Here is a 14,179-nt window from a genome sequence, read left to right as displayed (position 1 = left end):
TTCTTACTCTCTTGTGCTGAGTTACTTTTGTTTGTGGATTTCTTTTTTCATTTATTTTGTTTTTGCTGAGACTTTATGTTTTTCCTCTTTTTTTAATGAGTATGTTTGTTAACTTTCTTTGTGGTTACCATGAATTTTACCCTTATCTTTCTATGGTTGAAGCAGTCTACCATTACTTGGTATCGTGATATGGCATGATTTTTGATCTCCTAACCACCACAACTACAACCCACGTTTACTGCTAGCTTAAAGCTATTGCTAATGTAGTTGTAAGAATATACATTAATCTCACACTTAAATATAAGGTTTTATTGTATTTATATGCAGTCATGTTGTTGTTGTTAGTTACTGTCAAGTTAGTTGTGATTCGTAGCAACACCATGTGTGCAAAGTAGAACTTCTCTACAGGGTTTTCAATGCTGTGACCTTTCAGAAACAGATTGCTAGGCCTTTCTTCCAAGATGCCTCTGAGTGGGTTCAAACTGCCGACCTTTTGTTTAGTAGACAAGTACTTAACCATTTGAGCCACCCAGGAACTCCCGTGTTCAGTCATACATATGATAAAGTTTATTTCCAACCTATAGAACATTGATAAAGGAAATTGTCAGAAGACTTTGGGTTGATTACTATAAATCTCTTTAACCTTTCATTGGTAGATTAGTGGATCTCATATAACATAATCATGAATAACAGCATATTAAGGCTGGAAGTCCCTGGTTGGCACAAATGGCTAAGCACTCCACTACTAGCTGAAAGGTTGATGGTTGGAACCCACCTAGAGGTGCTTTAGAAGAAAGGCCTGGTGATCTGCTCAGAAAAGTCACAGGCTTGAAAACTCTGTGAAGCACAGTCCTATTCTGCGCACATGGGTTTTGCCATAAATTGGAATAAACTTGATGGCATGGTGTTTGGTTTTTTTTTTTTTTTTTTTTTTTTAAGGCTGGCAGCAGCAATTAGTGGGTAAAAGGACATGGACTTATGTGTGATCTGATAAAAACACTCAATATCTCTGTCTTCCTGTAATGTTTCCCTAAACTTTAGAAGACAAAGAAGAAAGTTTGGGAAGCACTAGATGCTTATAGCTGTGGGTTTTGGAGAATGAAATTGTGTGGACGGTCAGTGTCAGTGCCTTATCTGTGCGGGGTTGTCTTGGGACTTTTTTGCAGGAAGGCTGGCTTCAGCTAGATGATGAGAGAAAATGGTGGAACTTGTTTTTATCCTTTTTGTCTTCAGACCCCATATCTTAGTTATCTAGTGCTGCCATAACAGAAATACTACAAGCGGATGGTTTTAACAAACAGAAGTTTATTCTCTCACAGTCTAGTAGGCTAGAAGTCCAAATTCAGGGTGTCAGATCCAGGGGAAGGTTTTCTCTCTCTGTCAGCTCTGGATGAAGGTCCTTATCTTCAGTCTTCCCCTGGATTAGGAACTTCTCAGCACAGGGACCCTGGGTCCAAAGGACACACTCTGCTTCTGGCACTACTTTTTTGGTGGTATGAGGTCCCCAGTCTCTCTGCTGGCTTCTGTCTTTTATATCTCAAAAGAGATTGACTTAAGACAAAACCTAATCTTGTAGATTGCCTCATTAACATAACTGCCTCATTAACAACATAGGGATAGGAGTTACAACACATAGGAAAATCACAGCAAATGACGAAATGGTGGACAATCACACAATACTGGGAATCATGGCCTCGCCAAGTTGACAGATATTTTTGGGGGACACAATTCAATCCATGAGACCCCAATTCCCCCCACCCAGGTTAGTATCTCTAGATCTGAAGCCTGAGTAAAGGTCCCGATATTGTCTTCCTTTCTCTCTCACAACCTATGAGAAATTACATGGGATAGTGTTTCTTTTTAATAGACTGTTGGCTTCTTTTCGTGGATTCCTGGGTGGTGCAAACAGTTAAGTGCTGGAAGATTGGCAATTTGAACCCATCACACCTCAGGAGACAGATCTGTTGTTCTGCTTCCAAAAGGTTATAGCCTTGAGAACTCTATGGAGCAATTCCATTTTGCACACGTGTTTGCCATGAGTTGGAATCAACTTGATGGCAACTAAAAACAACAACATTCTTTTGGTAAGTCTGCTTCTTTCATTTTCTTTCACTCTGCAAATATGCTGAGCTGTTAGTACTGTCATTGTTATTAGTTCCCATCCAGTCTACTCCCTACTCATGGCAACCCCATGCATGATGGAACAAAATGCTGCCTGGTCCTAGGGCATCCCCCTGATCAGTTGGAGATCGGACCTTTGTGATTCATAGGTTTTCATTGACTGATTTTCAGAAGTAGATTGCCTGGTCTTTCTTCCTAGTTTGTCTTAGTCTGTAAGCTCTGTTGAATCCTGTTCAGCATGACAGCAGCACGCAAGCCTCCACTGGCAGATGGGTGGTGGCTGTGTGTGAGATGCATTGGCTGGGAATCAAACCCGGTTCTCCTGCACAAAAGGCAAGAATTCTACCACTGAACCACCAATGCTGTCTTACTCAGTACTAAACCAAACCAAACCTGTTGCCGTCGAGTTGATTCTGACTCATAAAGACCCTATAGAACAGAGTAGAACTGCTCTGTAGGGTTTCCAAGGAGCGACTGGTCGATTCGAACTGCCGACCTTTTGTTAGCAGCTGAACTCTTAACCACTGAGCAACCACTAGGTGATGTAAATCTTACAGGTTTGTTTTCCAGGTCTATATCCTAAAGTTAGCAATTTAACTAAAGTCTATACATTGGAATTATTTGTTCATTTATTTAATTGCCAAATATTTACTGAACATCTATAGCTTGTCAGGAACTGTAAGAATACTACTAGAGATATAAAAATGAACAAGAGAAAACTTATGCTTACAGAAATTTCTGTGATAAGTTCTGTAATAGAAGTAGGCTTAGGGATCTTGGGAGCACTGAGTGGAATCTGTCTGAACAGGAGCTAATTATTGTTGTAGTTTGGTTGAGTTCCTCTGAAAGCAGAGCCTGAAACATAGTCTGGAGTTCATGTGGTTGATTGGGATGGTGATCGCAAGGAGAAAGAGAGAGTGTGACAAGTAAGTAGAAAACGTCAGTATAAAGGTATGTTATTGAAGGCAATTTGTTCTCTAATTTTCTGGGATCTCAAGAATTGTACATACAATTTCCCTGAATTAGCTTCTTGGAGAACAAGGGGAAGAATCATGTATCCATCCACTTCTGTCTCCCATTGACTAAGAGTTGCCACTGGTATGTTAACCCCTGGCATTTCAGCTGGGTTCTCATCTTATCTTTGTCACTGGCAAAGCCCCAGGCAGAGAACAAAAAGGCATGGCATCCTTAGGGCAAAAAGCTGGCACAAAATGAAATGAAGAACACAGGAAACTGTGCCCTCAGCCCTATCTGAAATCTGAGGAATTGGCAAGCAACTGTGAGCAGGGGTGCCTTTGATGTTCCTTTTAATCTGCTTTGTATTCCTGTAGACAGGTGAGTGAAGGTATATGTTGGACAAACAGATCAACATGTACAAAGGCACTGGGGCACAAAGCATGTATTAAATTTAGGAAAAGGAAGGATATGTGGAGTTAGAAAGAGGGTGCATATGAAGGAGTGCAGGCATTGAGATAGGAAAGCTAGATGGGACTAGATCTCATGTTAGAGAGTGCTAACTTTGTCCCACAGGTGTGAGAGACTACTGATGACCTTAAGATTTGAACTCTTGAATGTCACCTTCTCAACAGTATTGAGGACTAACTTGGGTGCAGGAAAACTAAAGACAAAAACACCATTTTATGATTAATGATGCAGATGAGAATAATGACATCTTGAACCAAGGCATAAAAATACTTACGATACATAATGAAGAGGTTTTAACTGATTAAATATCAGGAGAGAGTGAGAAAAGAAGTCATTTTTCTTTGTTTGTCATTCTTTTTTCCTATTTGTCTCCTCTTTCTGAGTGTGGATAAACTTTATAAAAACTTATTCTAAAAGATGCTGTCTTTTAGACAAGGACTTGTCTCTTTGATGAAACGAATACACATTTGTGTATTTAGAAATGTGTAAACAAATTTAAATATTAGAAAATAAACAAAATATAAATTTCCTGGGGTGGGGGACCTAGTTCAATTTTTTGCTGGACATATGCTTTATGATTTCTGTACATGATATCTATATCTTGGCTCATATTTTTGCTAGTTGGAAAATGTTTTGCTTTCTATTTAGTACTACCATTATTATATGCTGTATTGTTTACTTTTTAAGGAGTCCTGGTGGCGTAATGGTTAAGTGCTCAGCTGCTAACCGAAAGGTCAGCAGTTCGAGCCCGTCAGCGGCTCTGTGGGATAAAAGACCTGGTGATCTGCACCCGTAAAGATTACAGCATATGGGGCAGTTCTGTTCTGTCCTCTAAGGTCGCTATGAGTTGGAGTCAACAACAAGTTATTTTTTGCAACCTTACAAACCTATGATCAATTCAAATAATCTTTTCTGGAAATTAAAAAAAACAATTAAAACATTGAATCTGCTTTGCCACTGTGTTTAGTAGCACAAGGAAGAAAATGCCATCATGTTTAAGAAAAATATATAATTTAGTCATCTGTAAATGCAATTTTAGCTCAGGAGAAAGGCAGGCATTTATATTTTTCACAATCAAACTTACTTAAATGAATACAGTAAGAGTTATAACTGCAGTATGGTTGAAGCAGCAGTCAGCTCTCAAACACAAAAGCAGCTCTGATAAAAGTTTCTCAGCTTCCATTGCCTCAGCCTAAAAGTTGGCCTTTACTGTAATAGATGGAAGTAAAATAACTGAAAAGGATCTATTGCAGTTTTGAAATATCTTGAAAATAGATTGGGGTGAAGCCACCGTCCCCTTAAATAAGAGACAATTTGTTGGTCATTTCTCTCCAGACAGATGAGAGTAAGGCCTGCTTCCTCTTTTGTTAGTCTCAATACCTCATTTGTTACTATGTATCAGAAAAGCAGCACACCATAAATAAAGATACATTTGAGCGGTTTATTCTGACATGGGACTGGTAGACAATGGGAAGACTGGTGTGGACGCAGGTGGGTTGTGGGTAGTGATTTGGAATCAAAGAAATAAAAGTTTGCAGACCCTAGGATGTGTGTGTTTGTGTGTTTGTTGTAGCAGAATGCATGGAAGAAAAAAACAGGCAGAATTCTATCTCCAGAGGTTAATCTTTTAGGAAATATGTAGACTCTTTTATAATTTTGTGGGTAAATAAATCCTTGATCACTTGAAGAATAGTGACCACTTGAAGGTATAATATGTACTAACTGAAAATAACAACAACAACCAAAAAAGAATTGTCTAAAAATTCCCAAAGGAAGGTGGCCCATTGAGTTTTTAGAGCTAGTGTAGTATAACAGTTCAAAACATGAAGCTGGTTAAAGAGAGGGGATATAGAGAAATGGTGACGTGACCTTTTTTGTTTGTATCTTAGTGGATTCTTACCTGTGATTATAGGAGACACCTGAAGTTATTATAAGATAGTCAGCTGTAAATCAGCCATTAATGGATAACAGCTATAATAGGCCAATGTCAAAAGCAATACAGGTGCCACAATTATTTACTATTTTTGAAATATTAGGGTTAGTTTAGACATTTACTGCTAGTACTGGTATATTTGGTTAGTTAATTAATATTTTGTGAATCTTAATTGCTAACTAAATTCCAGAGTGAAATGGAAGACATAATACTGAAAAAATTATCATCTACAAAATAGATTTTGTTTTTCTTTTAAGAACGTTAAACAGTCAATCCTCATTTTTTGTGGATTCTATATTTGAGAATTCTCCCATTTACTAAAAATACTCGGGGTGCTTTTGTGGTCATTTGTAGACATGCATAAGCACAGAGTGGCAAAAAATCCTCAGCTGAGGTAGAGCAAGGCTGGTTTGGTATTCACTAACGAGTATCTGTGAGGACTTTATAGAATGTAACTACTAAGAATAGAGAATCAACTACGTCAGTGTGGTAGGCAGAATAATAGTCTTCCAAAGAAATCCACATCTGAACCCCCTGAACCTGTGAATGTGTTATGTTAAGCAAGGAGAATTAAGGTTGCATATGGAATTTAGGTTGCTAATCAGCTGACCTTGAAATAGAGAGATTATTTTGGATTATGTGGGTGAGCCGAATGTAATCACAAGGGTCCTTTAAGCGGAAGTGGGAGGAAAGAGAGTCAGTGTCACAGTGTTGCAGTGAGAGAAAGGCTCAACCATCTTTACTGACTTTGAAGATGGAAGAGAGCCATGAGCCAAAGAATGTGGGAAGTCTCAGGAAGCTGGAACCAGCAGGAATTGGATTCGAGAACCTCCAGAAAAGAACACAGTCCTGCCGTCACCTTAATTTTCGACCACTGAGACTCCTGCTGGACTTCTGTACTCTACAACTATAAAATAAAAAATTTGTGTTGTTTTAAGCCACTAAATTTGTGGTACTTTGTTAGCACAATAGGACACTAATACAATAGGAAACTTATATAATTAGCTTAAAAATCATAAAAGAAAATTAAGTGGCCATAATACTAAGAAAATTTAGAAAAGATCATAGAGTATTGTTGCCACTCTCATAATTTAAAGTTCATTGTGATTTTTAAAACAGCTCTTGCAACTATGTGACTATCCCTTTACATTTCATAAAAATATAAGCATTATTTGATAAATTTTGAAAACAGAATGAATTATAATAATTTAAATTTAACTTAAATTCTACTAAAAAAAATAGAACATACCACATAGAACATCTGTCTGAAGAATCTTTGTTTTATCCACTTACACAAGTGTTCATTGAATTCTCAGCTGGGATATGAGATATGACTGTAAAACAAAAATTTCAAGGAAACATAATTTTATTTAATGAAAAACTCTCAATCCAACTGTTATAGGCCAGGAAACAATATATATTTTGATCTAAATATTTATTATATTTAAGGTTTTAGGAAAGACTAAATTAAAACGGCACTAGATCAACTTTAAGACATTGTGATATGTGGAATAGTTTCTTCACATATAAAGAAAAAACAAAGGTTAAAGAAATTTAGCTACCTAGTTACACAATGAGGCTAAAAGATATTTCATAACTCTTAATAAAACTGGATTAATTATACCTTAAAGGAAAATGCTTCATTGGGAACTACGGAGAGAAAAAACAGAATTTTTATGTAGTGTTAACAAGTTTACATTGGTATTAAGAGTAGGAAAACAGCAAAGTGTCTTTTATTCATTTCTCCTGTATCTTTTAGAAATAAAATTCAACTTCCTTTTATTCTTAGTAAAGACTCATCTGAGGTTTTGATTTTAAGAGATCCACTAGTCTAGCATTTTTTTTTTTTTTTTAAATTACCAAGTTGGATTTTCAGGTGGAAAAAACAACAATTAAGTGGGACGAAAACATCACACTTTCCCCCCTCTATTTCTTTTAATTTTTAACACAGAAACAGAGATAGTATAGATGCAGTTTAAATCTTAGGCTCTCACAATATTTCACTCTCCTCCATATCTTGATAGCAACTTGCAAAAGAATCTCAGTAGCTCAAGTGAAATTGGGCTCTGAAATTTGGTTAAAAAATATTTGGCTATGGGCCTGTTGCTGAGGGAAGAAATAACTAATTCCTAGCATATTTTCAGAGACAAATGCCAGATTGTTTGTGCGTAGTATCATAGCACGAGGCTTGCACTTAAAATGATTCTAGACCAAATGCTAGAAATTTTCTGGTCCTGGCTACAGAATTCTATTCATAAGTGACAGGAATCAAGAGGCAGTATTGTGATTATATATGAAGCCTCTTTATTTTCTTAGTAATTTAAAATTCTGATATTCTTTACATTTTATAATTTGTAAGGCAATTGGTTCAATAAAAAGCATTCTCTTCATATGTGTGTGTGTGTGTGTGTGTGTGTGTGTGTGTGTGTGTGTATATTATATATATGGAGTCCCAGGATGGTAGGAATGGTTAATGTGCTTGGAAACTACTGAAGGTTTGGAGGTTCAAGTCCACCCAGAGGCACCTCAGAAGAAAAGCCTGGCAATCTATTTCTAAAAAATCAACCATTAGAAACCCTATGAAGCACAGTTCTACTCTGACATACATGGGGTCGCCATGAGTCAGAGTCAACTTGACGGCAACTGGTTGTATTCTACATGTATTTTACGTGTGTGTGTGTGTGTGTGTGTGTGTGTGTGTGTGTGTCCCTGAATGGCACAAACAGTTTGCACTCAACTACTAACAGAAAGGTTGGCAATTTGAAACTACCCAGCAGTAATGCAGAAGAAAGGCCTAAGGATCTTTCGTAAGATTACAGCCATTAAAACATCTATTGAGTAAAGTTCCACTCTGAAAACACATGGGGTGGTATCGCCATGAGTTGGAATCAGCTTGTTGGCAACAGATTTGGTTGACACACACACATGCACACACACACACATATGTATGTATGTAAATGTGTCTATCTATAAAACTCTGGAAAACTTCTGAAAGTAGTGCAAACCTTGTAATGTAAAATAGACGTGCAAAAAAGGAACTAAAGCATTCTTTTCCTATACTACCCCTACTTTGGAGATCATATTTTACAAATTTTCCTTTGTTAACTCAGTTTGGTGGCAGTAGTTGTTACCGAGGCAACTCTGAAACTCCACTCAGATAAAAATGAATATCAATCCCTATGCCTTGGAGTAAATATTATGTGTATGGTATATGTGTGTGTGTGTGTGTGTGTGTGTGTGTAGAGAAAGAAACAGAGAATAAATGGGTTAAAGATATCTAAACTTTTGATCTCTATCAGTTTTTATAGCTATATATTTATAATTAAAAATCATTATTTTAAAATTAGATAATTAACTTTCCAAAGCAATTGCTTTTCCATGTTGTAAAAATGGCATGTGGGAGATCTCTGACCTCTTCTAACTTCACAAAGGGAAAGGAGAATCAAGATCAACAGGCCAAGGCTGATTCCTATGAGGCAGGGGTCAGACATGCCTCTTCTCTCCACCATCTTTACCAATTCTGATGCCAACTGTCCCTCCCAGGACAGTTTCTACTTCTCTTCTGGGTTCGATAATTCATTGCAATGGCCACACAGAACTCGTAGACAATACTAATGATTATGGCGTTTATTAGGGAAGTAACAGTTACAATTCAGGCTCAGGATACAGTTCTTCCATCAGAATAGCCTCTCCCAGGTGTGCTCACAGGCACGCCTCTCCCTGGCCTGAGGCCTCTGCCCAAAGGCACTCAGCTTTTTCTCTCTCTGTGGGACAGGAAGCCCACCGCATTGCCTCCTGCTGCTAGGTCTCTTCTGACACCACTTCTCACCATCTTCAGGGTTACAGCTTGCCCTGTCTGTCTCCTAGTCCCAGGAGCCTCCCAGCACAGGGATCCCAGGTCCAAAGGACGTGCTGGCTCCTAGCTGTTCTTGCCTGGCGGTGGTGGGACTCTCTCTTTTCCTTCCTCTGGAGTGGCTCATGTCAAGCCCAGTGGGTTGGCAAAACTGACCAATCCTTTTGGTGGGCCACAATTACCCTATCACATAGTCCTGCCCAGTCACTTGGGTGGGAGTTACAAGACCATGGCTAGAAAGACCACACAAAAGAGATCCATTTTACTAAACTGCACAAGTATATATTAGGTATTTTTTCAATAGACTGAGAAACTTTTTAACATCACCTTTGCAGCCAGTTATTTTTTCTTTCTTTTTAAACACTTCACACCGTATTTTGTTTAAGTATTTCAGCAAAAATTAAAATGCTGATGACATTGATCTTATCCTGTGTAAATACTGTTAATGATAAAAATCATATTTCAGCTAAAGATAAAATAAAAATAGCATGTCAGTTGTTCATGGAAGAGAAAGATTTACTTCAGTACTTAAAATAATTCATTTTGTTCTATATTTTCAAACCTGCTCTTGCTTAAGCAATCTTAAGCATTCGAATATAATTTATTTAATATTTAAAACTGAAGCAATGATAATAAAGCAACTGGATATCTACAAATAATTAGATGAATTATAATAAATTCTCATCACTTTCAAAAGTAGCTTCACAGTTATTTTTCTTTTCCTTAAACTTTGTTTGGGGAATACCTAGCAAAAATTTTAGTTCAGTAAACACTTCAAACATCAGTATTCTTACCCACATGGGCAACTGTCAAACGGCAAAGGGGAAGAACCTCAATGAGATGAATTGACATAGTGGCTGCATCAATGGGCTCAAGCATAGCAGTGATTGTGAGGATGGTGCAGGACCAGGCTATGTTTCGTTCTGTTGTACATAGGGTCACCATGAGTAAGAATCAACTCAAGGGCACATAACCACAACATTATAAATGGCATTGCTTTCCTGATTTCCTTTCCGTAGTTCTCTTTATTGGTGTAGAGGAATCCAACTGATTTTTGTATGTTTATCTTGTATCCTGCTACTCTGGTGAATCTTTCTATTAGTTCTGGTCGTTTTCTTGTGGAGTCTTTAGGGTTCACTATGTTTATGATCATATCATCCACGAATAGGGATAGTTTTACTTCTTCCTTACCAATTTGGATGCCATTTATTTTTTTTTCTTGCTTATATTGCTCTAGCTAGCACTTCCAGCTCAATGTTAAATGGGAGAGGAATGGATAAACAAACTGTGGTGCATACCCACAATGAAATACTATGCGATGATAAAGAACAATGATGAATCTGTGAAACATCTAACCACATGGATGAATCTGGAGGGACTTATGCTGACTGAAAATAGTCAATCACAAAATGACAAATACTGTATGAGACCACTCTTATAAAGACACATGAAAATATTTCCACACAGAAAGAATCAATCTTTGATGGTTACATGGGAGGGGAGGTGTGGGGAGGAAAAAACATTAACTAGATAATAGATAAGTGGTAACTTTGGTGAAGGGTAAGAGAGTACACAGTAGTGGGGAAGTCAGCACAACTTGACCAGGGCAAAGTCATAGAAGCTTCACAAACACATCGAGGCACCCTGAGAGACCGAGCTACTGGGCTGAGGGCTGGGGACCATGGTCTCGGGGAACAACTAGCTCAATTGGCATGACATAGTCTATAAAGATAATGTTCTGAGGCAGGGCCAAGATGGCAGAGCAGTGTGATGCTTCCTGTGGTCCCTCTTACAACAAAGACCTGAAAAACAAGTGAATCAATTATTTATGACAATCTAGGAGCCCTGAACATCAAAGGCAAAGTTGAAGAATCAAACTGAGTGGCAGAGGGATGGAGAGACAGTTTGGAAGCAGTGAGAAGCTGCCAGACCTGACCCAGTGGGAACCAGCACCCTGCATGCTGGACCAGCTGGAGTGTGCAGTGAGGCAAGCACTGGCACTCCAGACGCATTTTCCACATCACAAGAGACCAAATGGTGGAGAGTCTACTCAAGCCTCCAGAACGAGTGAAAAGCTGCGCTAATTCAGCAAAAGATAAGCACATGCAGCTAACCCACCAAGCGGATCAAAAAACACTCCATTTGGGAAGAATCTCTCTCCCATATACCTGTCTCCTCGCTGCTTTGCACCAGGTTCCAGGCTGGCTTCAGTGATTGCCCTGTCCCCTGGGCTGGAAGTAGGACCCTTCACATGCCAAGAGCCATTCTCCCAGCCTTGGAGAGGGAAAAAATTAACAAAGAGGGAAAAATAATCTGCCAGCTCCCCTAAGCCGAGAACTCAGGGCAGGCACATCTCCTTTGCCTAGGCACAGGCATAAGGAGTCCATGGATTTTGAATGCCTTTTGCCCCTGCATAGACCTGTGTGGGCCCATTTCAACAGGGTAGGCCCTCATTAGCACAATAGAACAGGGTGTATACCTGAAACTTAAGCTTAACTATATCAGCTATATGGTGGAGTGGCAGGTTCATGTCATTTGACACTGCTCTGCCCATTAAGCAGGGTCCTCACCTACCCCCATCAGAGGTCTGAGGACCGGTGGCTCCACCCATGCCTCCTAGCCATGTGTGACAGGGATCCAAGAGTAAGTGGTGCCTCCCAATCCTTACAGCCAACAACACGGGGTGCCCAAAGTCTGGCTGCAAAACACACCCACCTACACACTCTAGGGAACAGGGACATGCTTTCCTCCCAGACCCTCAAGGGCAGCCTTCAACTTCCTGCCTTGCTTAGTGCATGACCACCTACTGCAGCCAGATACCTGTGCCTATTCCAATCACCCCTGCCTGTCTAGGACTTTAGGTAAATCCTGCACAACACACTTGGTGACTGACTGACTACCTGGACACCTGAGCTGAATCCTACAAGAAAAGTAAACAGACTCCTGGGCTCACATAGCTAGTAACACATCTAACCACCTGGTGACAGGATGTTAGAGCTTCAAAGGTGCCAATAATCAGACTAGCTCACATGAGCAGTTTATTTGGACATATCAAAACAAAATAAAACAAGAAGCTAGAACACAGTAAGCAAACAAACATAAAATTAATTATAATAACTTATTGATGGCTTGGAGACAACAGTCAATATCAAATAACATAAAGAGGCAGACCGTGATGGCTTCAGCAAGTTCCCAAAACAAAGAATCAAGAAATCTTCTGGAGGAAGAGAACTGCTTGGAATTAACAGAGGTAGAATACAAAAGATTAATATACAGAACTCTTCAAAATATCAGGAAGGACATCATTCAAAATGCATAACAAGCCAAGGAACATACAGACAAAGCAATAGAGGAACTTAAGAAGATTATAGAAGAGTATAATGACAAATATAACAGACAGCAAAAATCCATAGAGAGACAGTAAACAGAAATCTAGAGGATTAACAATAAAATTTCAAAATTAGACAACTCAATAGAAAGTCACAGGAGCAGAATTGAGGCAATGGAAATCAGAATTAGTGAGATTGAAGACAAAGCACTTAACACCAACTTATTTGAGGAAAAATCAGATAGAAGAATTAAAAAAAAAAGAAGAAGAAGAAACCCTAAGAATTATGTGGGACTCTATCAAGAGAAATAACCTGTGAGTGATTGGAGTACCAGAACAGGGGCAGGAGGAGGGGGATAACAAAATACAGAGAGAATTGTTGAAGATTTGTGGGCAGTAATTTCCCTGATATCGTGAAAGATGAGAAGGTATCTGTCTAAGATGCTCATCGAACCCCACACAAGGTAGATACCAAAAGCAAGTCACCAAGATATATTATAATCAAACTTGCCGAAACCAAAGATAAAGAGAGAATTTCATGAGTGGATAAGGATAAATGAAAAGTCATCTACAAAGGAGAGTCACTAAGACTAAGCTCAGACTTCTCAGCAGAAACCATGCAGGCAAGAAGGCAATGGGATGACATATATAAAGGCCTGAAGGAAAGAAAATTTCCAGCCAAGAATTATATATCCAGCAAAACTGTCTCTCAAATACGCTGATGAAATTAGAGCATTTCCAGATAAATGGAAGTTTAGGGAATTTGCAAAAACCAAACCAAAATTGTAAGAAATACTAAAAAAAGTCCTCTGGTTAGAAAATAAATAACACCAGATAACAACCCAAGACCAGAACACAGGACAGAGCAACCAGATATAAACCCAGATAGGGAAGTCACAAAAATAAATCAAAGCTAAAACACTGAAAACAGGGAAACAGATGTCAATATGTAAAATATGACAACATTAAAACAAAACAGAGGGACTAAAAAAATGTAGTAATAGATCTTTCATATGGAGAGGAAGTCAAAGCGTTATACAGAAATAAAAGATTTGTTTAAACTTAGAAAAATAGGGGTAAATATTAAGGTAACCACAAAGGAAACTACAATCTTACACATCAGGATAAAAAACAAGAAAAACACAAAGAATCTGCAAATATAAAATCAACAACAATGAAAAAGATGAAAAGAAAATACATAAATCAAAATGACTCAGCACAGAAAATTAAGTGGAACAAAGAAACTGTCAACAACATGCAAAAAAAGACATCAAAATGACAGCACTAAACTCATACCTATCAATAATTATGCTGAATGTAAATGGACTAAATACACCAATAAAGAGACAAAGAGACTCTAAGATGGAAAAAAATATATCAAGCAAACAATACTCAGAAAAGAGCAGGAGTGGCAATAGTAATCTCTGACAAAATGGACTTTAAAGTAAAATCCACCACAAAGGATAAGGAAGGACACTATATAATGATTAAAGGGTCAATACACCAGGAGGACATAACC

General features: G+C 38.3%; 1 protein-coding gene and 1 non-coding gene across 4 annotated transcripts in view; one reads left to right on the top strand and one right to left on the bottom strand.

Moving 5' to 3' along the window:
• SNCA (synuclein alpha) overlaps positions 1 to 14,179 on the top strand; it is a 158,331-nt gene that overhangs the window by 69,876 nt on the left and 74,276 nt on the right. The window lies entirely within an intron of this gene.
• Positions 2,414 to 2,484, bottom strand: TRNAK-UUU (transfer RNA lysine (anticodon UUU)). The gene has a single exon. It is a non-coding gene; the product is annotated as a tRNA-Lys (tRNA).

The sequence above is a fragment of the Trichechus manatus genome, unplaced genomic scaffold, assembly GCF_000243295.1.
Source record: "Trichechus manatus latirostris isolate Lorelei unplaced genomic scaffold, TriManLat1.0 scaffold00228, whole genome shotgun sequence".
In the NCBI taxonomy this organism is placed as follows: Eukaryota; Metazoa; Chordata; class Mammalia; order Sirenia; family Trichechidae; genus Trichechus; species Trichechus manatus.
This window is presented reverse-complemented; position numbering and strand designations above follow the sequence as displayed.